At 40.8% G+C, this 25,471-nt stretch overlaps 1 long non-coding RNA gene across 2 annotated transcripts in view; it reads left to right on the plus strand.

Annotated features, from left to right (window-relative positions):
- The first annotated feature begins 558 nt into the window (after positions 1–558).
- LOC147914220 (uncharacterized) overlaps positions 559–25,471 on the plus strand; it is a 52,693-nt gene continuing 27,780 nt past the window's right edge. The window contains exon 1 of one of the 2 annotated variants that reach the window (XR_015555587.1): positions 559–774. This is a non-coding gene — a long non-coding RNA (uncharacterized LOC147914220). The remainder of the gene's footprint in view (positions 775–25,471) is intronic. The other variant, XR_015555586.1, reaches the window with a different exon arrangement.

Here is a 25,471-nt window from a genome sequence, read left to right on the forward strand (position 1 = left end):
TGTTGTGGGCCCTTCAGTCTCTTTATCAGGTGTGGGGAGCCCCAGCACAGTTGGCTGCAAGTTCTAATATGACATTTGTGTTGCAGTATTTCTTTTAAGTGAGTAGGCCCCCAGCGTGGCAGGTTGTTAGGCTCAGGGGCTTACAATTGCTGTAAGCCTCCAGCCTTTAAGTCTCTTGTCAGCTCTCTGAGGATTGCAGCTGGGTGGGGCTGGCCTCAGGCACAGGAGCACCCAGTTGTTTCAGGCTTTGGAAGGTGGGGCAAACCCCCTATGTGGGTCTTTGAGAAGCACAAGTCTTCTGCAGCTGACAAGCCCTGCTGCCCACAGGTCCACACACACAGTCAACACAGTCCTGCCCCGTGTGCGCTCCCCGACCTCCCCAAGCGGACCCAGTCTCTCCACGGCGGGAGCCCCACACACTTCACCACCACCCCACACTCTCCACCCGCTCCTTGTGGACACCCTGCCCTGCTAAAGTCGGCTCAGTTGCCAGGCTGCAGAGAATCCAGTCACCAATCTATGCAGGCCCACAAGTTGCCTGAGGGCTTGTTGTTGGGCGGGGCAAGTCTCTAGGGTGGGCTGCCTGCCCTGGCTGAGCTGGATTAAATCGGTGCTCTAGTGGGTGGGGCAGACCCTGGGCTAGCAGGCCCCAGGGAGAACTCCAATGGCGTCTGTGTCAGCTCCCCCACACCAGGCCACAACAATGGCCGCCGCCAATGTCCCAGTCCCTGGAGAGGTCTCACCCCTCACCGAGATGTACTCACGGCCTATCAGGTGAGTCTCTTTTCACCACAGCACTGTGCACCTTTCTTTCTGGTGATTTTAGGTTGCTTTCTGAAATGGGTGAGTTTGCACATGGGCCCTTTAAGAGCCGGTTTTAGTTTCTTTGTGAACCGGGTTTTCTGGGGGTGCTCCCCAATGTTTTAGTAGCAGGCACAGTCAGATATTATGCTGCTGGTCTCGATTGTGCTGGGTCCACAAAATGCCCACAGCGGGGGCGCTCCCCGGCTCAGGGCCCCGCGCCTCCAGGGAGGCTGCGTACCTGTGAGCTGCTCCCGGTGGCCGTGAAACTGGCGGCTTGTGAAGGCGGAGTTTTTCCTCTCCAGAAGGGAGTTTCTGCCTCTTCCACCTCAGTTAAGATTGTCCGTTGTTGCAGGAGTTCCTCTTATCCAGTTTTCAGTTCTGTCTCAGGGGTAATTTTTCCACGAGTAGTTGTAAATTGGCTGTGTCCACGGGAGGAGGTGAGTTCAGAGTCTGCCTACGCCACCATCTTGACTTCTGAATGTCCAAAGAGTTTATTTTTAAATTTCATTTTCTAAGGAGTTACAGGTGCTTCAGACAGGAAAAGGAGATATAAATATTCATTTGGTATCTAATCCTTGCCCTTCCATCTCCACAACTATTCTAATATTGAAATCTTCATCTTATAAGGGAGGAAGCTAATTATTACAAAAATGATATGACTTATCCAAGGTCTTATGGTGAGTCAGCCACAGTTCTGTAATTTGAACCATGATCAATTTGTTACAAAGCCCACATTCTTTCCAGTCTACTAATAATAATGGAGTCCCACTTCAGCCCAAGTCTTTCTGTCACTGTGTCACTTTGAAAGAACTGAGAGTGAAGGAAGGGCACAACCGTCTTTCCTTGGCAAACTCTGTTTCCATTAGAATTTAATTTAGATTTAATAAAATGCTTAATGAATCTTAATTAAACCCAAATTGAAATTAAAAATGGTTTAACAAGGTTTAATAGTGATGTGAGAGATCACGCAATTCCACTTCAATAAATATTTTCCTAATAACAAATAACCATTTCATTAGTGAGGAAAAATGTTGCCATTAAGTCTAAATTAAATTAAATTATCCATAATTTACTGGCATAGTTAACAGTATATGTTAATGAAAAATATGTAAAGTTTTTTTCCCCCTGCTTGTTATGAATGACTCCAGTTTAGAGAATTTAAAAAGACACTGAGTAGAATGTAATGGGCTGATGGTCTGAGACCAATGGAACCATCTCTGAGATTCTGTCTTATCTAATCACAGAGACAATGAGACAGGGGGAAGAGAAGACATAGGGTTTTCCACCAATGCCATTTGGATTTCCATCAAGGTCACAACCATAAAATGTAGTATTGAGAGGGGTGGATGATTGTGAACCTAGGGGATCTCTGGCTCAAGAAAAGGGTGGGGAGGAAATTCAGACTCCTATGCAAAATGGCTGGTATTAGATGTGATAAGGAAAGATGCAAGATACGATAGAGGAAGAGAGAGACATACAAGTTTTCCTGTTCTCTGTGTGGATGTGTTTCTATTTTTTATTTCTACATGACTGAACTTGAAGCTTGCTTAGGAAAGAGATTGGTTGGAGCTTGTTCCAGGGCAAAATATACATAGATTTCCAGAACAAGGGATCAAGTTCCAGAGTGGAAGACAGGTTTCTATCAAAGAGGATCAGGTTTTAGGGAAAGGGCAAGGGGCTTCAGAATAAAGCCCTAGTTTGTGTTTCACCCCACAGTGCCGGTGTGGGAGCATAGAGAAGGGGATGTGATCTGAACTGTGTAACTTTTGCAGCAATTTGAGGAGTTGTCAGAGTTACATATTCCCAACCAATGTTCCCCAAATCCAAGAAGTGGCCCCCATTTCCTAAGACTCTTAATCTCGAAACTTTTCAGAATGGGAAACAGAAAGTGTCTCGTACTATTCTCCATCACTCACAGGATATTACCAAGAGCTGCTCTGGCTAACACTGTAGCTATGAGTCACAAGGGGCTATTAAGCCCTTGAAATATGGCTACTCTTAAGTGATATGTGCTGTGAGTATAAATTATACGCTGGATTTCAAAGACTTAGAAAGAGAATGTAAATATCTCAGTAATAATTATTTTCTATTCATTATATTAGTAATTATTTTATATTTATTTTACATTGAAATACTGATATTTTAGATATATTGGTTAATTTTAAAATATTTTTTAAATTAATTTCTCCTGTTCCTTTTTATTCTATTCAATGTGGCTACTACAAAATTTAAAATTGTGCACGTGGTTCACACTACATTTCTATCAAACAGAGCTGATCTAGATGGATCTACCTTAAACAAAGCAAGGGACAAGTTTCATTCTCTTTTGTGTTAGTACATTCTTTCATGCCTCCATTTGTTTACTCAACAAATATGTTTGAACATCCATTAGCACAGACTCTGTGCTAAGTATTGGAGATGCAGTGGTAAAAATAGTAGGCCCAGTCCCAGGTAGCTTAAGCACATCCACATCCACATTCATACACCTACACAACAACACGTGCTCATGCATATTCAAATGTGCATCTATAGACACAGATGGACCCACAACACACGAACGTGCACACATGTGCAAAAATGCCAATAGGGGCAAAGGTGAATTAAAAGCCACAGTCAGGTTCTGAGAACCAAACACTTGTTAAGCTAGTAGACTTCAACTCTTCAGATAGGTTTAGCTACTCTAGTAGCCAGCCAGGAACAGTGAGTACTCTGTATTTCCATGAGGCCAATCAGAGAATAGAAGTGTGGTCAAGGCCTCTCTCCATGATTTTGTCAAACTAATAGATCAGGATTCCAAGTGAGAAGACCAAATGTGGCAGATTCAAATCTATTTGATCATGGCTAAGCACACAGCAAAGGCCAGCAGGGGTAGGCTGGTGGGAGATTGTTTCCATGGAAGCTCTTCTTCTAAGGCTCTAACTTCCTGGAGAGTGAGAAGAGCTCACCCTGACGGCTGAGAACAGAGATGGATCAGCTCAGCCCAGAGGCACCGGCTGGGCTGATGTTGGGACAATTTGGTGTGATCTCCTTCAAATAACTTTCCAGCTCACCCCACAGGTTGTTGGCCTAGAGACTCGGGCAGAGGAAGAAGGTATATTGAACAGGTCCAGTCAGGAGTCAGAAACCACACAGGTTGTTTTAATACAAAATTTAATGTAATGTATGATGTATGGAGGAACTGAGAAACAAAGAGAACACTCTGTGATATCCCAAAGTAGCAACTGTAGGAAATAGCTCCCACCTCTAGGGCTGCGGGAACAAAGGAAAGAGATTTGAAGGATGAAAACTTTGAAACTTAGAGGAGGGAAACCTTGGAGCTGAAACTCAAGACATCTGAGGAGGGGTTCCAGCCGGCCGATGCAGATTGGGGAGGGAGGGTGTCTTAGTCGCTTGGGCTGCCATATCAAAAGACCATGGATGGGGTTGCTTAAACAACAGAAATTTATTTCATTTATTTTCTCACAATTCTGGAGGCTGGAAAGTCTGAGATCAAGGTTCCAGCAAGGTTTGGTTCCTGGTGAGAGACTTCTTCCTGGCTTGCAGACAGCTGCCTTCTCACTGTTTCCTCACATAGCAGAGAGAGAACGCTCTGGTGTTGCTATCTCTTCATATAAGGATACCAGCCCTGTTGGACTAGGGCTCCGCCTTGGTGACCTCGTTTAACCTTTATCACCTCCTCATAAGCCCTATCTCCAAATACAATCACATTGGGAGTTGGGGCTTCAAAATATGAATTTAGGGTGAGGGGGGCACAAATATTTAGTCCATAACAGGGGCTATGACACTAATTCTACAAAATGCATGAAAAAAAGGCTGCCAACGGGATTCAGCCACTGAGATGGGAAAGAATTACTGCTAGCCAGTGAAGAAGCATTGCTTAGGACACAGCTGAGAGAAACAGGAAGCAAAAAGAAACAGGAAGTCATCCACCCTTTCTTCTTCTAGTCTTCTAGTCTTTCTCTCAATCTCTCTCTCTCTCTCTCTCTCTCTCTCTCTCTCTCTCTTTCTCTCTCTAGCTCCCCCTACTGGCAGAGCCTAGCATGGAGCCAGGTGGTAAGCAGAAATGTGTTATACAGTTCCAGCTCCAGCAGCGTAATGCACAAAGAATACAAATGTGGGTTTGAACACTTGAGAGGTAGTAGCTTAATAACTAGGGAAATATATCAAAATTAAAGATGCTGAATAAATCAACTGAACACCATCTCCAAAAGTTTATTGTGCACAATTTTATTCCCAAGAAAAAAAAATCCATGAGAAACAGAATCCTTGGTCAAAGATGTTTAGGAAATCTTCATGGTATCCCACTGTTGGGAATTCATAAAGATGCTTTAGAAGACCAAGCCCTTTGATAAGTACTGCGGTAAAGAGACGTGTTGTGTTTCTTTTAATTCAGACTTCCCCAAATATCCTTGACCACAGATGTGTTTTTTGTTTGTTTCTTTTCAAAACAACTATTAATTTCCAAAGCAATAGTCCAAAGATTTTCTGCAAAATTTTGAAAAGCATTGTGTTGATGATGCTGTAGACACTAAGATCACAAGACGTGTGATTAACGGTGGACCATTAATAGTGTGGCTCATATTTGAATAGGTTGCACTTTTCCTCAAATACTTCAGTCTAACCACTGCTGAAACTAAGTGGTGGGCAGAGGTGATCACCCTACTGCCATTGGGGGGCTTCCTATAAAACAGAAGCCACATGAGGGCAGAAGACATTTTTTTCTTTCTGCTTCACTATTTTGTTCACAGCATCCATCACAATGCACAGGACCTCATAAATATCCAGTCATATGTGCTGTTTTTTTGCCAGGGGGAAAGAAGGGAGTGAATTGTCAGCCAAAAGAGTTGACAATGACACCTCATATGTTTTAAACATAGGGAATGGCAAGGAAGAAATGCAGTGCTGTCCTACAGAAATGTAATGAGAGCCTCTACGTAATGGAAAATTTTCTGGTAGCTCCATTTAAAAGAGTAAAAAGAAATGGGTGGAATTAATTTTAATAATATAGTTTACACAACACAATATATCCAACATATTATCATGCCGACATGTAATCAACAAGAAGATATTAATATAATCTTTGTATTCTTCTTTATATTAAATTCTTGAAATCTAGTGTGTATTTTATCTTTATAGCACCTTTTAGTTTGGACTGGCCACATTTCAAGTGTTCAGTAGCCACATGTGGACACCATATTAGAATGCATGGATCTAGTGACATCCAAAGTACAACACAAAAATTTGGGGACATGGGGCAAACACAGAAATTTGTAAAGGGATGTTGAGCCAGAAATTATAGTCGAGTTGCAATTATTGAGTTTGTGAGAGCATCTGATTTAACATTATTCACACATAAGCTCGTGGTGGACATGAAACAGTTCAAATGACAAAAAAATAAAAAGAGTTAAAAAGGAGCCATTTCACCACAGTGGATTCTACTAGAAAGACTAGTGATATTTTAACGCTTGAAAAATAATAGAATAAAAGTTTTAGAGAAAATAAAGACTGAGAAGTAGCACTATTCTTAGAAATTCCTCTCTCTTCTCCCAAAGCCAATAATTGCCATTGGCATTAGAACTCTAGGGTAGGACTACTTGGTTTCTTAGGGTTTGTAAGAGTTATGAGATGGGTGCTGAATCTCTTTTACCCATTGATGAATCCCCCAGTGCCTAGGAAAGTGTCTGTACTTTAGTGGATGCTCAAAAACATATTTCTGGAATGAATAAAATGGAAGAGGAGGGTAGACAGAAAAAGCATGCACGATTTCCCTGAGAGCTGAGTACGGAGAAGCAAAACCAAGAAGGACAATCTCATGCGAGGGGAGGGGTTAGTACCGCCTCTCTCCAGCTCTGCCTAGTCTTCATTCTCATTCTGAGGGCGTGAAAGAATGAAAACGTTGACAGCTTTCCTACCCAAAGAGGTTTCATCATCTCCCCTGGGGCTGCAGAAAAGGGTTATACAAAAATCTGGATTATTTCTCTAACCTTCCAATCTCTAGTTTTACTCTCTCCAGTCCGTTCTTCAAACTGACCACAGATCGTAATTCTTGGTGGCATATGACTTCCTCTAGGGCAAGTTTTGTTCATCTCTGTGTACCCATGACCAGTACCCCGGACGGTGCCTTTTATCTAGCAATCTCTCCAAAAATAGTGGTCGTGTATATTTGAATGAATGAATGAGTGAATGAATGAATGAGTAAATAAATGAATGAATGAATGAAGAAAGGAAATTAACAAAAGGTCATATCAGCATTTCCAAGACATCTTTGCACCTTAACAGGGCATTATTTTAGTAGAACATAAATTTAGCATTTTTGACATTATTTTAACTATACATTCAAATCTAAAGTATTTATCTCCCAGAACAGGGGAAATATATATGTCCTGGTTCACATATGCAAACCCAACATGTCTATAAAGGGTTTTCCATTCATCACGGCAAAGTTTTTAGGTCCACACATTGCTAGGACATTTTGGAATATGGTAATAAGTTCTGTTTTTCCTGCCTCCCAGGAGTTAGAAACAACTTGACCTTTGCAGTACAAGGAACTCTCTTCTTAAGGCCGAATGGTTCTTAATGGTTCTCTGTTCTTGGACACAAATGATGTTTGTATGGCCATCAGCTCTGTGTTGGAAGAGCTGGGCTACAAACCTTTCAAAACCCTCTTGCCCTAGATAAACAGTACCATGTCTGAGCCATTCTGGAAGGGAAAACAAAGTAATCTAAAGAGGTATTTTTGTAACACACCAATTTGTAGAAGTACTAGGTGTTTTCTCTATAAACAAAGCATGCCATTTATCGAGAGAAAAAAGACTGTAGGCCCTCCTGTCTGGGCTTTGTTGTCTATTATTAGTTTTTTTGTTGGAGAGAAGTGAGGATATAGAGTTTTAACATTAAAAAAACTAATAAGTATTTCAGCTGTCTGGGTATTGTGAGCTAAAGACATCTGTATTTTTAATTAGTCCTTTCATAAATGTGATTATGGGATGTCACGTGATCACCCTTGAAACCAACACCTGGAACTTTGAAAGGACAGCCATTCAGTGTCCCGGGACTTGGACAGTGCCCACAGGGAAGTCCTGGCAATTGCATTAATGGTGTTATCAAGAGGACTCCAGATCCAAATGATTTTCCTGTCTGTAAATTAAATAATAATATGAAAACAAAATCCACTGGGTCCAACAGGAAAGCACAAATATAACAGTGAGAATTTCCTGTCACGGGGACATTTCAAATTCTGTTATCAAAAAGCCTACTTAAGGGAGCCTGGTGAAGTCCTTAGCCTCAGAGAAATAGTCAAAGGCACCCCAGAGTTTCTCTCGGTTTTACCAGGTTGAAGAGTGAAAGGTCCCATGGAAACCAAAACTGAGCCTGAGGAGAGGGCAGAGGGGCATCAACCTTGATTCTAGGAAGGCCCTCTTGGAAACTCTGGCTTCTAAATTCGCATGGAGAAAGCATCATATCCAGTGGTTGATGTAATTAAATAGGTCTTGAGACTTGTCATGAGAAGTTATACGTTTTAGTTTTGAGTATATGAAGGACAATGTTTATAAAAATATGAGTCTTTCCATTGGTTGGTGTCTGCATTGCCTCTCAGCCCTCTTCTCTTCAGTCATGGCTGCTCAAAGGCCACCATCATAAATGCATAGGCTGGTGATTGAACATTCGGGTTCTTGCAAGTCACGCCAACTCAATGGGGGAGAAAGAAGCATGAGCTAGATAAGACTTTGCTGACCTCAAATCCCTCAGGTTCACTGTGACTTTGGTGGCAAAGGCTTAGAACGATGATTACCTTCAGTCTATTCTTTTTCTTACATGAGGAGTTTTCTTCTTACTTCCCAATCTTTGTCTCTTGTTGTTTCTTATTAATGGTGATTAATAGAGAAGAGTCTATGCAAACTGACGTTAGGTGAAGGTTTGTCTTCTGGTCACCTTCCCATGTCAATGTATGTAACTCGTTATCAATGCTATTAAATCCCCCTAACAGCATTGGGAAGCGTTGCTATGGGTGAACAAAGCTAATCAAGGACTATGAATAACTTATCCACCTCCCCATATGAATTGCAGGATGTGTTTAAAACTCAAGGATGAAAAGCACAATAGGAGATGATATGATTTTGAGAACTGATGTGTTTATTCTCAACAACATTTTAAGTAAAAAAAAAAAAAGACATCTTGGGTATATGGTGGCTTAAGTGCACATTTATAAAAACCTGCACAAAGGTAAAGTCCAAAATTTACACTGCAAAGTCCAGTTATTATCTGCCAAATACAGCACATTTTGGCAAAATTGAAAGAGAGATTTGGTGGTTTTCAAACAATCCCTTACTCAAAAACCTGGCAGTGTATTTCAGAAAATAAGTGCAAGAAATTCTGAGCCCCATAAATGTTCCCAAATTTAGCTGGATGTTGCTGGAGACATAGGAATGGGGTTAGAAAGTTAAAGCGCAACCCTTAGAGGTCTTTGCCCAGGCTCTGAAGTTGTCGTGGCTTCACGGCTTCACTTCCCCCGTGGAAGGTGGGTTACTCTCACTCAACTTAGGACAGCAGAATAGTATCTGAGGAGTAACACCTACTCACTGGAGTCAGACCCCGACAAAGGTTAGAGGTTCTGCTTTATTAATACCCAGGCAAGCATGCAATCACCACTCTACCCTTGCAGGCACACAAAATACAAGGCTCCCAGTAGAATCTGGGTTGTAGAATGCTGCTTGTCCTGAAGGTCAAAATAAGGCTTTCTTCATCTTTGCTCCAAATCTAAAAGTTACCTTAGCCAATCAGCCCCCAAGGGGCAATACCTGCCTTATCACTATGTAGAAGAATTGAGGGAAGGAAAGAGCTGGAAACGAGAGAGATGCAAGATCAGTGCACATGCCATGGCTTTGCTTATTACACGGAAGCCACAATGTTAAAAAATAAAAGGTTTTGAGGGGCCTGACCTATAGCTAACAGTCACCTTCCCTATTGATGAAACGTAGTCCCATAAATCGAATTCTTGTCTCCTCAACACTTACAGTAGAGCTTGTAAGGAGGGTATGGCTAGAGGTGTAGCAACAGGAAAAGAAATGTTCCCTCTCTCTTATCCTTAGAGGTAGTGATGCCAGGAAAGGAGGACGAAAATCCTCCTTGCCCTCTCCAAACACTGCAAGAATATTTGTTAAAGGAAACAGTTCAGATCCTTTCCCATGAAGGGGTAGATCATTTTCTTACTGCTGTATAAATGTTCTTTATGTGATACAGCTATCATAAGACACAAGTATTTGCATATTTTAATTTTATTAATGATTGTTTTAGCATGAAAATATGTTTAATTGTTTAATGTATAATCAGATCTATCTGTTTTCTTTTATGTTTTCAACCTTTCATGGCATTCTTAGCGAGATTGATCCTGCACAGACATTATTCATCCATATGATTTTCGAGAACATTTTTAGAGAATTTAAGCAATCTGAGAGTCTGAAAAGTTATTCAAGGTCACAAGGAAATGACAGAGTTGGAATTGTGATACAAGCCTGTATTAGCTCAAATCTTGGACTCCTTATGTTATTTCATGCTGCCCTCATTCATGATCAAGGAGTTCATTCATTCATTCATTCATTCATCTTTCCATTTAGAATGAATATTTCTCCTTCAGAGGCCCCACCCTCCCTGTAAGGCAATGGGTCTTTTATGTGACATGTTTAGGTTGGGTTAACCTGATTTGAAATAACTTTAACTATAAGAGCAAACTTGTGTCTTGTGGGGGTTGTTACGTATATATTATAAAATGAAAACTTCATGCTTTCAGTTCAAGTTTCTACCCAATTTTTACTCAAAACTCAGCCTTTGATGAGAATATCAGCATTTCACTTTTTAGGTAACTGAAGAGGTGTAAGGTGAAATAAAGATACTCCTTAAAATTAAGGGCAGACCGATACAACTTTCAGTCTGCGGTATATAGGATCACATTGGAAATAACAGGCCAATTTCTTTTAAAATGCATGTTCTTTCCATACGGCATCATAAAAGAATTATTTGTTCACGTATACTTAACTAAATTTTTTTTCACGATAGCAAAAGGAAGTAAACTCATGTTAAAACATTCATTGGAGACACTCAGCCACTCAGTATCCACTTTCAGAACAATACAGCAGAGGAATTAATATTAGGCATCAACTATAGAGTGCGTCTTTTTTCCACTCTGCATTTCTGTGACTACGCATGTATAAGGTCTTTTCTTCTGAAGCAACAAATGATGGAAATTATTCATACAATGCCTACAAAAAATCAGCCCCAAAAGTGATAAGGACATAACTGGTGCCACAATTATGAATTTTTATTAAGAATCAATTCAAAAAATTACAGGGAGAAAGAATATATGAGAGCTGTTCAAGGCAAGCAGGAAGAAGGGAGACCAAGCTATGATAGATTTAGAACAAGTATGGTTTGGGCTCAAATCTGCTGTAGAGTAAAGAATACAACATTTTAATAAGAATATTTTTGTATTACATTAATAGTCTTCTATCTTATTGAATTTTTCTCTTGCTTTCTCTTTTTGAAAGAAATTGAGAGAGTTATGTAAAGGATACATTTAATATATGGAAGGCTCACGGCATAAAACTACAGGAAGCAAGCGACTGTTTCAGGATCCTGGGATGTCCGTACTGGAAGAAACCTGAGCAAGCAAATAATTCAACCATTTTAGGTTTTAACTCTGATCAGGACATAGTCCTCATTTATTATAGGTGTGCTGAGACTGTATTTTGGCTTCATCAGAAAGAGAACTGCTACTGATTAGCAATATCTGCTCTAGGCATAGAAATCATAAGTGATAGTATGCATGCTGCATATTTGACACCTCTGATTTAGTCCAAAGCTGGCATTGTACAGATGTGGAAGCCAAGGCTCAAAGATTGCTGAATAACTTGTCCCAACTCTCATAGGACCAAGATCATGACAAGAGCCCAGTCTCCCAGTGATATAGTGACAGGCTTAGAACTGGATCCCAGCCGTCCTGATTCTCAGTCCTATGTCTTTTCCATTCCTCCCCACTCATCTTTCCTTTCCAAAAATCTTCTATTAAATCTGGCTGTTATTTTTTTCTAGTAAAAACACATCGCTAATTTTATAATGTGAATCAAATTTAAAAAATACAGCCAAATTTTGCTGTAAAGCAAAGAACATCTGTAGGCACTAATCTTAAAATGAAAAAAAAAAACTAAAAATGATATCCCACAGTAAACATCTCCCATTTTAAAAATGGGGAGTGGGGGCACATAAAGGACAAAAGTCATCTCTATAGCCTGCAATAGAAGGTATTGATTTGGCAGGGCTGAGAGGATGTCAATGTTATATATGGCAGTGAACCGGATTGGTGCACCACAGATAGTATTGTTCAATAGTAATAAATAATAATTATGTACAAGGATTGTCTCACTGATGCTCCGTTCTCCTGCCTTCACTAATAATCAGAATCTGGTTCTTCCAGAAACCTCCCTTCACTCTTATTCTAACAAGGCAGTAATTCATTCTAGGCCCAGGGAAGGTACATACATCTCTCCTAAATGTGCCTTCCGCAAAGGCACATAAGATGATCATAAGTTTAATCAAAGGTCACGACAGCATCCTAGCCTCTGATCCTCTTAATTCCGTATTGTTCCTGGCGACCTGCCCTGAAACTGGATGCCTGGCGCATCCAGGGATCAGTGCCCACGGGTTTCCAGGTCTGTGTTCTGGTTTCATATCTCGCCAGGAACAAAGATTCTCAACAGGTTTTATTCATGGGCTTTGGGTAGAGGCTTAAATCACCGTCCTGAGATTTCGTGTTTCCATTGAAGGATGGCCGTTCCAATTTTTCTCAAAACATTTAACATAATTGTAAGAGCCACAATGGAACTAAACGAGGACATTTCAGTTAAAATTCTTCATGGTGGCCAGCACTCAGGTGATGAACACCTAGGTCACTCCCCTCTGAAGAAGACTACTTGAATTTCATAAGTAATAGCATATATAACACACCTGCAGTAGAGCACGGCTTAATCAGATGTATGCCTAAATTCTTAGTATCATCAGCAGCATTTCACATGGAGAGAAATAAGGTATTGTGTCAGATGGCCTAGCTTTGCATCCTGTCTATGGACTTGCTAGACTCATGAATTACAAGTCATTTCTTTCTCCTCCCCTGTAAATGGGGATAATAAGAGTTGTGGCACAAGACTGGTAAGAATGTCTCATAAGAATACGTACATTTAAGGAACGTATAACCATGTCTTGTGCAAAAATGCTGAATAATTTTTAATTACTTTGATTACATGTAAACTATATTAATATTAACATGATTGCTAATCATTTAAAATGAAGTATTAGCATGATGTTGCAAAATGTATTCTAGCTTGCCAAAATGCAAACTTTGAAATCAAACTTTTGTATTGTCCATACTTCCTAGATTGTACAAAAACTTGAAGCAACAAAAAACTAAAATCCAGGGGAAGGGATGGTTGGTAAATGGAGATGTATCCTTTGCCAGGCTGAAGATGCTCTCCCTAAAGGAATATCCACTTTCACACGAGACAAGGGCAGTTGTTTAATCTGACTTCAAAATCGTCATTCACCCCAGGAAAATAGGCCTTGCCTGTGTGAGGCTAGCTACAGACTGTTTAGGAGCTCAACCATGGGGTGCCGAGTAGGGAGGGAGGAGGAGAGGGAGAGCAGGCCGGAGACAGAGAGTCAGCAGATCAATAGAACCACTTTAGGATAATGGCAGCAGCTGCAGAGGAGGAGCGGGGCTGGACGGCAGGCTAGCTCCATCACTGCCAGCAAAGGCCCATTTGCAGGAACAAAGGGCTTCATCTGTCCTGTCAGGCCCAAGACCTCACTCAGCAGCTGCAAATGCAGGACACCCCTCAGTGTGCCAAACTACCTACTGACTTCGCCCCGTGCCAGCCTCACAGCTCTTCTCTAGAAGATGGTGGGGCATGGAAGGAGGAATGCAGTTCCTGACACCAGGGACAGACCAGGGAGGGAGAGGGTGACATCCCAGGCCTGCAAGGCCGGAGAGCTGTCATGGAGGGTAGGATTAATGGGTGTCTACAGACAGGAAAGAGAGCCCCACTTTAGCCAATGGCTGCAAACTCCTCCCCCGCTTAACCTTTTGACAGAGCTACTCTTAAAAAGTGGAAAAATTGACTGGTTTGTTCTTCAGTCTTTGTTCCTTTCCCAAGTCCCTCCGTGGAGTGTGTGTCAGAAAGGAAAACCAGCTCCATCCGGCATGGGAAAAGGAGAAAGGGCAAAGCCGGAGGTCTGGCAGCTCCACACGCTGGAGGAAATGCCAGCTGGGCAGCAAAGTGCCAACCCTTTAGGATAGACTTGACTAAATAAATAGCTGACAGTTCTGGATTGCATAGCACGAACCTGGCGTAGGGGTTCGATATTGTCACAATCAGCACAATTTTTTAAATGAAGAAACAAAGCCTACAGGGGCGATGTGATTTGTCTGAAGTCACATTAATTCGTAAGTGGCAGAGCTAGGGCTCAAAACTAATCAACTGTGTCCAGCATTGTAGTCTGTGCTCCAAATCGTCACACTATACCAGACCTAGCGGGTCTGGACACTTGGCAAATACCACGGTAATTCTCAGTGTATTTGCTCCCTCTTAAAATGTGACCAGTGAATACGTCTTCTTATATTAGTCAGAGTTCTCCAGAAAAACAGGACCAATAGGATATCCAGACAGTCCCCGACTTAACAATGGTTCGACTTATAATTTTTCACCTTTATGATGGTGTGAAAGCAATATGCATTCAGTAGAAACCATACTTCAAATTTTGAATGCTGATCTTTTCCAGGGCTAGTGATATGCGGTAGGATACTCTCCCGTGATGCTGGGCAGAAGCAGAGAGCCACAGCCCCCAGTCAGCCCTGTGATCAAGAGGGAAAGCAACCGATACGCTTAGAACCATTCTGTACCCATCCAACCATTCTGTTTTTCACTTTCAGGACAGTATTCGATACATTACATGAGATATTCAACACTTTATTATAAAATAGGCTTTGTGTTAGACGATTTTGCCCCTCTGTAGGCTAGTGTAAGTGTTCTGAGCACTTTTTTTAAGTGTTTAAGGTAGGCTAGGTTAAGCTAGGATGTTTGGTAGGTTAGGTACATTAAATGCATTTTTGACTTACAATATTTTCAATTTATGATGGGTTCATTGCGACGTAACTCCATCGTAAGTTGAGGAAGATGTGTACATAGATATATAGAAAGAGACTTACTATGAGGGATTGGCTCACACAATTATAAAGGCTGAGAAGTTGGATAATCTGCTGTCTGCTAGCTGGAGGCCCGGGAGAGCTGATGGTGTAGGTCCAGTCCAAACCCAGAGGCCTGAGAACCAGAGGAGCCAATTGTGTAAGTTCTCGTCTGGGTCCTAAGGCCCTAGAACCAGCAGTACCAATGTCCAAGGGCAGGAAAAGATGGACGTCCCAGGTCAAGTAGAGAGTAAATTCGCTTTCCTCTGCCTTTTCATTCTATTCAAGCCCTCAACCAATTGATTGAGGCCCCCCCACAGTGGTGAGGGCGATCTTCTTTACTCCATCTACTAATGTAAAGGCTAATCTCTTCCAGACACACTCTCACAGACACAACCAGAAATAATGTTTTACCAGCTGTCTGGGTATCCCTTAGCTCAGGCAAATTGACACATAAAATTAAATCATCGCTGGGCCGGCCCCGTGGCTTAGCAGTTAAGTGCGCGCGCTCTGCTGCTGGCGGCCCGGGTTCGGATCCCGGGCGCGCACCGATGCACTGCTTCTCCGGCCACGCTGAGGCCGCGTCCCACACGCATCAACTAGAAGGATGTGCAGCTATGACATACAACTATCTACTGGGGCTTTGGGGGGAAAAAATAAATAAATAAAATCTTTAAAAAAAAAAAATTAAATCATCGCACTTCCAAAGAACTCCGCTTGAGTGAACTTCGTGGTTGTAACTTTTAAAGATTGTGATACAGATTTCTGGAAAAGATGTCATTGATCTGGAGATAAATGACTCTACCAATGGAATTCATGGCCTAGCCCCAGGCACCTAGGGAAGATGATATGGAGTAGTAAACAAACAAGAATGCTAATACTGTGGAGTGTTAATGAAGCATCTACTATGTGCCAAGTACTTTACATGTTTCACATTTAACCTTCACAACAATCTCTCTGAGGTAGATGCTGTTATGCAGATAAGGAAACAGCTTTGTAATATTTAGTTGCAGAAAATCTTTCAGCTGGTGATTATAGCGGCTAAGATTCAGATGCTAAGGCAGCCTGACATCAGAGCCTATGCTCTTAGCCATATGTCTGACTGCCAATGCATATCTCTTCTTGGCCATGGATGTGCCTGGCAGGTACATATTGTAAGAAAGAAACAACTGGATTATCTCAAAAGCAAGAGGCCAGGAAGTCTCCCCTCCATGTGGAATTCTGCAGTGTTACTTTGGCCTGTTAGAATGAAGGACCAGCCTTTCAACACTTTTCCTCAAGAGACTTTTAATTGAAAGGTCATGTTCTGAGTCATGGTCTCAGACATTTTCTGAGTCCTCACTGCATGGCAGAAATTATGCTAAGGGCTGAGGTAAGATAAACCAGAAAGATGTAGGGTCTGCCTCCAGAGACTTCATAGTCTTGTGGGAGGAACAAGCATATTAAGAAATACTTGAAACACAAGTATAATAATAGAGGTGTACACAGTGTGTTGTGAGAATATAGACTTTTATCTACTGACTCTATTCACAGGAGTCAGGGAAGCCTTCATGGAGGAAGTGACAAGATTTATGAGTTTTGTTAAATGAGTTGGAGTTTCCCAAGAAACAGATCAGGAGAAAGGCATTCTTGAAAGAACAAAATGTATATAGGATTTTGAAGTGCAAAGAGATTTTTGCCTTTTGCTTAGGATGTCAGAAACCGAAAAGAGGATTGCTCCCACTTTACAAACTAGAAAAAGCTGGATACTCTACAAACTCATCATTTTTCTTGAATCCATCAAAGATCTGGGGTCACAGAGAAATCGACTAGTCTGAAATTTCAGTAAAGACAGGTGCCTCTAAGGAAAAGCAAAACACATGTACTGGTTTGCCTGAGGCAGAGCATGGGAGGAAAACAGGGCTGTTGCACAAGAGGGTAAGAAGCTAAACTCTTGATAAACTGCTCAAGGCTGAGGGTGAACTAGCATAAGATTGTAGAAACCTGGTGTACACGATCAGTGTACATGAAGGCCATTTGTATTCACTTGTGGGATCCTTTCCACAGAGTTAATGAGAAAGAATAGGGGCAAGGAGGAATCTGAAGAAAACATCCTTCATATTACAGGCCTGGGAAAGGAAGGAGCCACTGCTGTTGGAAAGAAAAGAAACCCCACCCAGATTTTCCACCTTTTATTTCTTTCCTAGGGCTGCCATAACAAAGTACTGCAGCCTGGGTGGTTTAACAACAGAAATTTTTTTCTCACAGTTCTGGAGGCTAGAAGTCAAGACCAAGGTGTTGACAGGGTTCGGTCCATCTAAGAGCGATGAGGGAAGGGTATGTTCAGGCCTCTATCCTTAGCTGGCAGACGGTCATCTTCTCCCTCTGTCTTCACATCCTCTTCCCTCTGTGTATGTCTGCATCCAGATTTCCTCTTCTTATAAGGACACCACTTGGATTGGATTAACGCCAACCCTAATGGCCTCGCTTTAACTTGATCGCCTCTATAAAAACTCTATCTCAAAATAAGATCACATTCTGAGGTACCAGGGGTTAGGACTTCAACCTATGAATTTTGAGGAGAACATAATTCAGCCCCCAACACACCTCATGAATCAAAAGACTTAAGCCATTGGGGGAAGGGCAAAAGACTTTGTTAAGATGGTGAAAACACAAGCCACAAACTAGGAGAAAATATTTGCTAAAACACTTATCTAATAAAGTACTTTTATCTAGAATAGGTAAAAAACTCTCAAAACTCAGTGATAAGGTAACCAACAACCTGATTTTAAAAATGGGCAAAGCTTTGAACAGATATTTTACAAAAGATGATGTACAAATGGGAAATAAGGACATGCAGTGATGCTCGAAATCCTTAGTTATTAGGGAAATGGAAATTAAAACCACATGTGATACCACTACATGCCTATTACAATCGGGAAAAAAAGACAATACCATATTCTAGTAACACTGTTACTAGAACTTATTGGTGATAGGAATTCAAAATGCTACACCCACTTTGGAAAACAGTTGGACATTTTTTTTTTTAATTCAACGCTATGCTTACCTTACAACTCAGAAATTTCCATCCTAACTACATAAGTGAAGTGAAAGCTTAAGTTTGCACAAAAACCTGTATGTAAAATGTTTATAGTGGCTTTATTTATAATCATTCAAAACTACAAACAATCCAAATATCCCTCAATGGATGAATGGATAAACAAGCTATAGTACATGGATTAAATGGAATACTACTCAGCAATAAAATGAATCAATTACTGATATAAGCAACAACACAAATACACCTCAAATGTGTCATACTAACTAAAAGAAGCCACATTCAAAAACTACAAAAAAGTCTGGAAATTTCAAAACTAAGGGGACGGAAAACAGATTCATAGTTGTCATGGGCATAAGGTGGGGGAAGGGGTTGAGAGCATGAGGAAACTTTTCAGCTTGATGGAATTGTTCTATATCTTGATGCTGCTGGTGGTTAGAAAATTGCACTAAAGAAAATGAATCTTACTGCACGTAAATTATATCTCAATTAAAAATACTTTGAAAAACAAATGCAAAGATGTATGTGAATTATAGTGTTGGAAAAGTGTTAGACATTTAGAGCGGTGGAGAGTTGCAGTATGTGAGTGGTGGAGGTGATAAACGTGGGAAGTATGTTGACTGAGAATGGCCTTCCAGAAACTTGTCCCTTATTCTCAACAAGGGCAGTTCTCAGATATAAATCATTGAAAGGAACAGGAGGAATTAACATGCATGTGGGGGGAATGGTTTCTTAATGGATTTGATTATAAGGAAAGTTAAATATCTAAAATTCTACAAGTTTCTAACTTAACCAGAACACCAACAATAACATCTGTAGTAGATGGTATGCAAAACAGAAGTAGGCATATCTTTTTATGAGTACAGTTGTGCATTAAACAAAAAAACACTTTATAACTATATTAGTAGTTCATCATTAGTGTTCTTATTTACTGATATCAAATTTGGTTTTCAGTCTTCCTTATAGCTCTTTTCTGCTTCAAAATCCCTCAAACAGGCCTTTAGTAATTTAGCTGCTAGTGAGTTGATGATATATGTTTTTATTTATGAACATGGTTATTATATTTGAAGATCTGATCATGTCTTTCTATTGCTATAGCATTGATCATCTACTTCCCCATATCCTCTATAAGAGGTTCTATTATATGCATATTGACACTCCACGTTCAATGTCAAATTTTCTAACGTTCCCTTCATTTCTCTGTTATTATTAATCTCAGTGTTTTTGATTTATTTCTTGAGTTTAGCTTCTGCTTAGCCAATTCAATTTTCCACACTGTCAATTCTACTTGTTAATGCTTCCAGTGATTATTTTAATTGTTCCATATAATTTTAGTTCTCTTCCCCTCTGTTTTCCCTCAATCTCTTCTTGCTTAATAGAAATGATATCTCAATTTCTATCTTAGGGAATGAGTCGTGGCACATTTTTATAATCCAGAGTGTCATGTGTTGAATTTAAATTTTATGTCAGCTATAGTTTCTTCTGAACTCCTTATAATTTGGAGCCCAAGGGACCTATGTTCCAATGATAGTTCTGCTTCTTACTAGCTGCAAAGATTTGGTGAAGGTAAATTCTTTGCATTTTAATTCTGCTGTAGTAGATACTGCTAATGGCAAGCTCCCATACTCCCTGAGAGAGCTCCCAGCTTTACACATCAAGTGCCTACATCTTTCACAACTTCCCTGTTTGAAGTCTTTCTGCAGGCTGCAGGAGCTTGCTCTGCCACACTCAGGATCAATGCAGAAGTGTGTGGTGGGGTGGGAGAATGAACACCCCGGAGCAACCCTCAACTCATGGGAGGTGGAGGCAGTCATCCAGTGGGATAATTCTGAAATACATTCTATGCAGTTTTTCAGAAGGTCTTCAACAGGAGATTATTTATTGACTTTTCTATCTTCCCTGCCTTGCTTTCTCTATGTCCACACCTGTGCATTCTAGAATCATCTTCCAAATAAACTATCTGCATCTAAGCTTCTGCCTCAGGATCTTGAAGGAACCTCAATTAAGACATGCATCTGCCTCCTACCCTGTTCTTTGGGGCTCCTCTGGTTGGCTGCAGAGACATAATTTTTCTTCCTTGGTCTGCTTATCTTTCCCGTGGAAATCCAGATGCCACTCTCTATCGTGTGGTATTCAGGAGGTCCATTCCAAAATACCTGATAATTCTCTATGAGACTGGTTGGTGAGGCCCCCAAATTCCCATGACTAAGAACCAAGCTATGCCCAGCTCACTGAATGGCAGTAAGGAGCAGGCAGTTAGCTGATAAATAGATAATACAGCAACTTCTTTTAACTTCAGGAGCTGTCTCTTTTCTCTTATCCCCCAATTAAATATGCTTCTATAAATCTCTTTATCATTGCATGTAGATGACTCTCTCTCCCTTAGTAAAATGGAAACAGAATACCTACAAATAGTACCATCCTAAAGAGAATGTTAGTTGTTTTTTTTTTCCTTAGCAAGGATGACCCTAGAAAATCTGTGTGAGTATATGTGTTGTGCACTGAATGACAGATGGAAACGAAGAACCTAAGATTAAAGCCCCCTACTCTCTCTCTGCTCCTGGAATGCAGGGACTGGGTTAAGAAGGTACAAGTTAATGTCTCCAAAAAATATCAACTAGAAGGCTTGTGAAATATCCTACGTGTTCCACTTAATCTGGAGAATCAAGAATTCTGGACAGAGTAGTACTGGGCTTCAGTTCCTGTCCTGATAGTTTTTCCTCCAAAAGGAACTTGTCTTCCTCCCCAAACCCTGAGGAGTTCCCAGAACTCATACTGGGTGGGTGAGAGGTTTATGGATTCAACAGTGCTCAGCCTCAGCTTTCTCACTCTATGTTTGGAGGGTGAGGAAGAGTGATGAGGCCCTAACCCTAGCTTGATCCTGTGTTTTCTGATAATTTAAAGATGTATATAAATATAGACTATCTCAGACTGAATTCAAACTCATCCTGTTCATGACAGTGGATTCCAGAAATACAATTATAATATTGCCCAAAGATTTCTATCAGTTACTAGTAATTGCCCTTCAGTTTATATGGTTTCGCACATGTATGCACTGCAGAAATTGCTTTGTGTTTTTTTTTCTCTCTGAAGACAGCTCTTTACCTTTAGCACTTACCATGTGCCCACTGTGGATCAGGCATGGTGTTGTGTGCTTTAGGGAAGTTATTGGATTTAATCTTCACAGCAACTCTGAAGAGTAAATGTCATTTCTCCCATTTTGACGGATGCTAAACAGAGACTCTGAAAGTTACAGTCACAGAGTTAGAAATCATGTTTAATTCCTGTTGCTCCCAAGATCATGCTTTGTATATTACACCATGTTCTTCTTTTGTAATAAGACTTCAGGTCCCCTTTCAAGAGTTCATTGCACATGATCATTTACCAGCAGGGCCCTGACAAAATCCCATATTCCCGACTTTTCACTTGGTCAGCCTTACGCTCAACTTCTCTTCACCCAGTAGGTAGATGGAGACGAGAGATAGAAGCTTGCTGAGCCATTAGAGTTGGAACCTTGAGAGTATATGCTCTGGGATTCCTATATGAATCCCAGGCCCTATGGTGACCCCTCTACTTATTGGCTCAGCACTGGGATAGGGAGACATAAAATGGGACAGAGGAAGTAAAATACTTTTTCTCATGCTCTTTTCCATTTAGATTTCCTTCTTCTACATTATAGGTTGTTCTATTGATTGATTTGTAAAGGAAATGTGTCAAATGTTCCCAGAAAATTACATCCCCTGGGCCAGATCTGGAGAAGTTGAGCAGGTAACAGCCATATGTGACTGACACCAATAGCAATGCCCTCTTTCACTTTCCAAAAGGTGAATTCTCAAAGGCTTCAATCAAGGTCTGTTTATTACTAAGTAGGCTACCAAATGATGTTGACAAGTACCCATCACTTCTTATCTGATCCTTTTCTCTGAGGAGCTAGGGTATCAGTGGTTTTTATCCTAGGGACTGTGGCTTCAGGGATTGTGTTAAACTCTAAAAATAATCACCATTTTTTCATGTGTTTGGGTGCTTGTGTATGTTTTTGGATACAAGGTCTAACTTTTTCTTTACTTTCTTAAGGAGGTCGATGGCAGAGGCTGCTAAGCACTCAGCAAATCTATTTCCCTTTCTTCTTAGGCACACAGATAGATTATATCCCTAGCCTTCCTTGCAGTTAGGTGCAACCGTGAGATTGAGTTCTAGTCAATGGAATTCGGGCAAGTGATGCACACCTCTTTCAGCCTAGCCTATAACACTTCTATGAATTCTTCCATCATCTCTCTTCCCTCTTCTGGTGGGTGAATGTCCCTAACAGGGTACGCTTGGAATCCAATCATAAAGATCACATAACCCATGGCAGGCTGGAATGCTGAGTAACTGGCTGAAGACTCCTTCACCATTTGAACTTGGTGTGGTTGGGAAATGCACATGTATCATGATAAACCACTGAGTGGTTATCAGTAACAGTGACCAACATTACTGTAACTATAGGGTCAAAGACCCAAAAGAGGTAAGAATGAATGGTTAGCTTCTTTACTGCTTCAGAGCCATGTGCCATACAACCACAACCAGGTTCCCCAAAGAGCTCAATCCCTTGATCTGGACATTTATCCCATAGATAAAAGGTCTCACTTGGCCAAAGTTACCTAATTGGTTTGGGAGGAGCCTGGATTCCTACTCAAGTCTTCTGATTCCTGCAATCTTGCCATTTTACTTCCTGCATCTCTGTTATTTCAAAGGAAAACCAGAAGAAGAAGAACTGCCCATCAGAAGAGATGGGCATATCAGCAGAGGAAGGGAGTTCTAACTTAACAAAAAGGGTTAATTTTAAGATTCTTAAGGGATTTCAGGTCCTAGGATGGCATTCTTCAAGCTCAACATCAATAAGATAGGAGCTAGATGCATTTTGTTCATTATCGGTCACATGCACAAGGACCTGACCTAGTGCAGCAACAGTATAGGTGCTCAATAAGTACATGTTGAGTGAAATGTTTGTGTGCATATGTGGATGTATGCATATGTTTGGGAAGAATTGGCTCCTAGTGGTTGGGTCTGAGTCTCCTGTGGCTGGAAGACTGTTGGCATTCACTCTTAAAGCACACAGGGACCCCACCTTTCACTCCTTCACTCCCCTACTAGAATGCTTCCAATGTATCTCCAAGCCCTGCCGTAGGACAGATGCTGCAGGAAGGGTGGGACATTAATAAGTGGCCCTTATTTATTGAGCATGCAAATTTGTCTTGAAGATGAGCCCCAAACTCAAAGGGAAACAGCAAAATGGTTTCCTGAGTCCCTGGACAGTCTTATAGCCTGATACAGTCTCCTTCACTCTGAATGTCCACCATTCTGACTATCCTTCCAAAAATCATTATCCCAGGGCTCGACTTTTTGTTCTCTTGGAAACATCAGATCCTGCAGCCACTGAACACAGAGATGAACTGTCCTATTATAGTCATTTGAATGAGAGCCACAAGTTACAGGAGCAGATGTTCTGGTGGAGCAGTCATAGGAATCACAGCAAGGGCCAAGAGAAACTTACACGTCTCATAGGAGAGACTGCACCACACAGAGGAAATAGACAAGGATGGGGACCATCTGTTGAGAGCTTGACACGAGGCTCTTTGATTGACCAGTTATGTCCCTTATAGCAAGTAAATTTCCTTTCTGAATCTCAGTTCTATATTTGAACAATGAAAACAATGTAGGAAAATAATAATAATAATAGCAACAAGATTTAGTGAGAGCTACTTAAATGCCTATCCCTGCTCTGAGCACATTGAATGCATGATATCATTTAATCTTCCCAATAGTAATAGGTTAGGTGTTAACATTATGCCCTTAATAGTTAGGTACTATTATTCCCTGGATATCATCTTACACCACAGATCTGTTGTGAGAATTGATTTAGATAATGCAAGTTAAAAGACAAAATGAATTGCCAAACAAACATTATTTTCATAATAATAAATCACACTTTAGAGTTGCCTCTTATACAACTCTTGATTACGTCTATCTACCTATCTATCTATCTATCTATCTATCTATCTATCTATCTATCTATCATCTATCATCTACCTAACTTCTTTCTTTCTCTCTCTCTTTCTTTCTTTCTTTCTTTCTTTTCTTTCTTTCTGTCTCTCTCTCTCTCTCCATCCCTCCCTCCCTCCCTCCCTCCTTTCCTTCCTTCCTTCCTTCCTTCCTCTCTCTTTCTTTTCCTTCCTTCCTTTCTCTCTCTTTCTTTTCCTTCCTTCCTTCCTTTCTCTCTCTTTCTTTTCCTTCCTTCCTTCCCTCCCTCCCTCCTTCCTTCCTTCCTTCCATCATCTATCTATTTAAAACATCTGCCTTGACTTACCATTGCTCCAGTGCATCTACTGTGTTCCCAAAGCATACTTTAAACAATAATGTTATAACACCTAACAGCATTATTGTTAATCATTGCCTATAAGTCTTTCTCATGGTTGTGAATTCCACCAGTTTATTGAACAACCATATTTTATATATCTTCACACCTCTAGTAACTGGAACACCTTAAGTGTTCTATAAATATTTGAGAAGATCCTACTGTGGCTTATTATATATTAGGTATTTACTATATGTCAGGCACTATGCTAAGAACTTTAAATATACTATTCTGATATAATCCTTTCTACAATACTGTAAGTTCTCACACTTAAGCATGCATCAGAATCACATGAAGGGCTTGTTAAAACGCAGATTTCTGAGTCCCACTCCCTGGGATTTCTGATTCAGTAAATCTGGGGTGGGGCTCTGAGAATTTACATTTCTAATAACTTACCAGGTGATGCTGATGTTGCTGGTCCAGGGACCCCACTGAGAACCACGGCTCAAGTCAACATTTACATTTTAGGGATAAGAAAATTAAATCTCAGAGTTGCGTAGCTAGCTGTATTGGTTTTCTAGGACAGCTGTAACAAAGTATCATAAGTTGAGTGGTTTAAACAACAGAAATCTATTGTCTCACAGTTCTGGAGACTAGTAGTTCAAGATTAAGGTGTGAGCAGGGCTAGTCCTTGTGAGAGCTGTGAGGAAAGAATCTGTGCTAGGCTTCTCCCCTAGCTTCTGGTGGGTTTTGGGCAATCTTTGGCATTTCTTAGCTTGTCGAAGCATCGTCCCAATCTCTGCCTTGATGTTCACATGGCGTTCTCCCTCTGTGCATGTCTGTGTCCACACTTCCCCTTTATATAAAGACACCAGTCATATTGGATTGGGCCCACCCTAATGATCTCACATTCACTTGATTACCTCTGCAAAGACCCTAAGAATGTGACTGTATTTGAAGATAGGTTAGGACTTCAACATATGAATTTTGGGGCAACACAATTCAACCCATAATATTAGTCTAATCTCAAGGTCACACAGCCAGTAAGTGTTAGAGGCAGGATTGAGAC

This window comes from Ceratotherium simum, chromosome 21 (genome assembly GCF_057802395.1).
Source record: "Ceratotherium simum simum isolate JZ-2026a chromosome 21, ASM5780239v1, whole genome shotgun sequence".
NCBI lineage: Eukaryota > Metazoa > Chordata > Mammalia > Perissodactyla > Rhinocerotidae > Ceratotherium > Ceratotherium simum.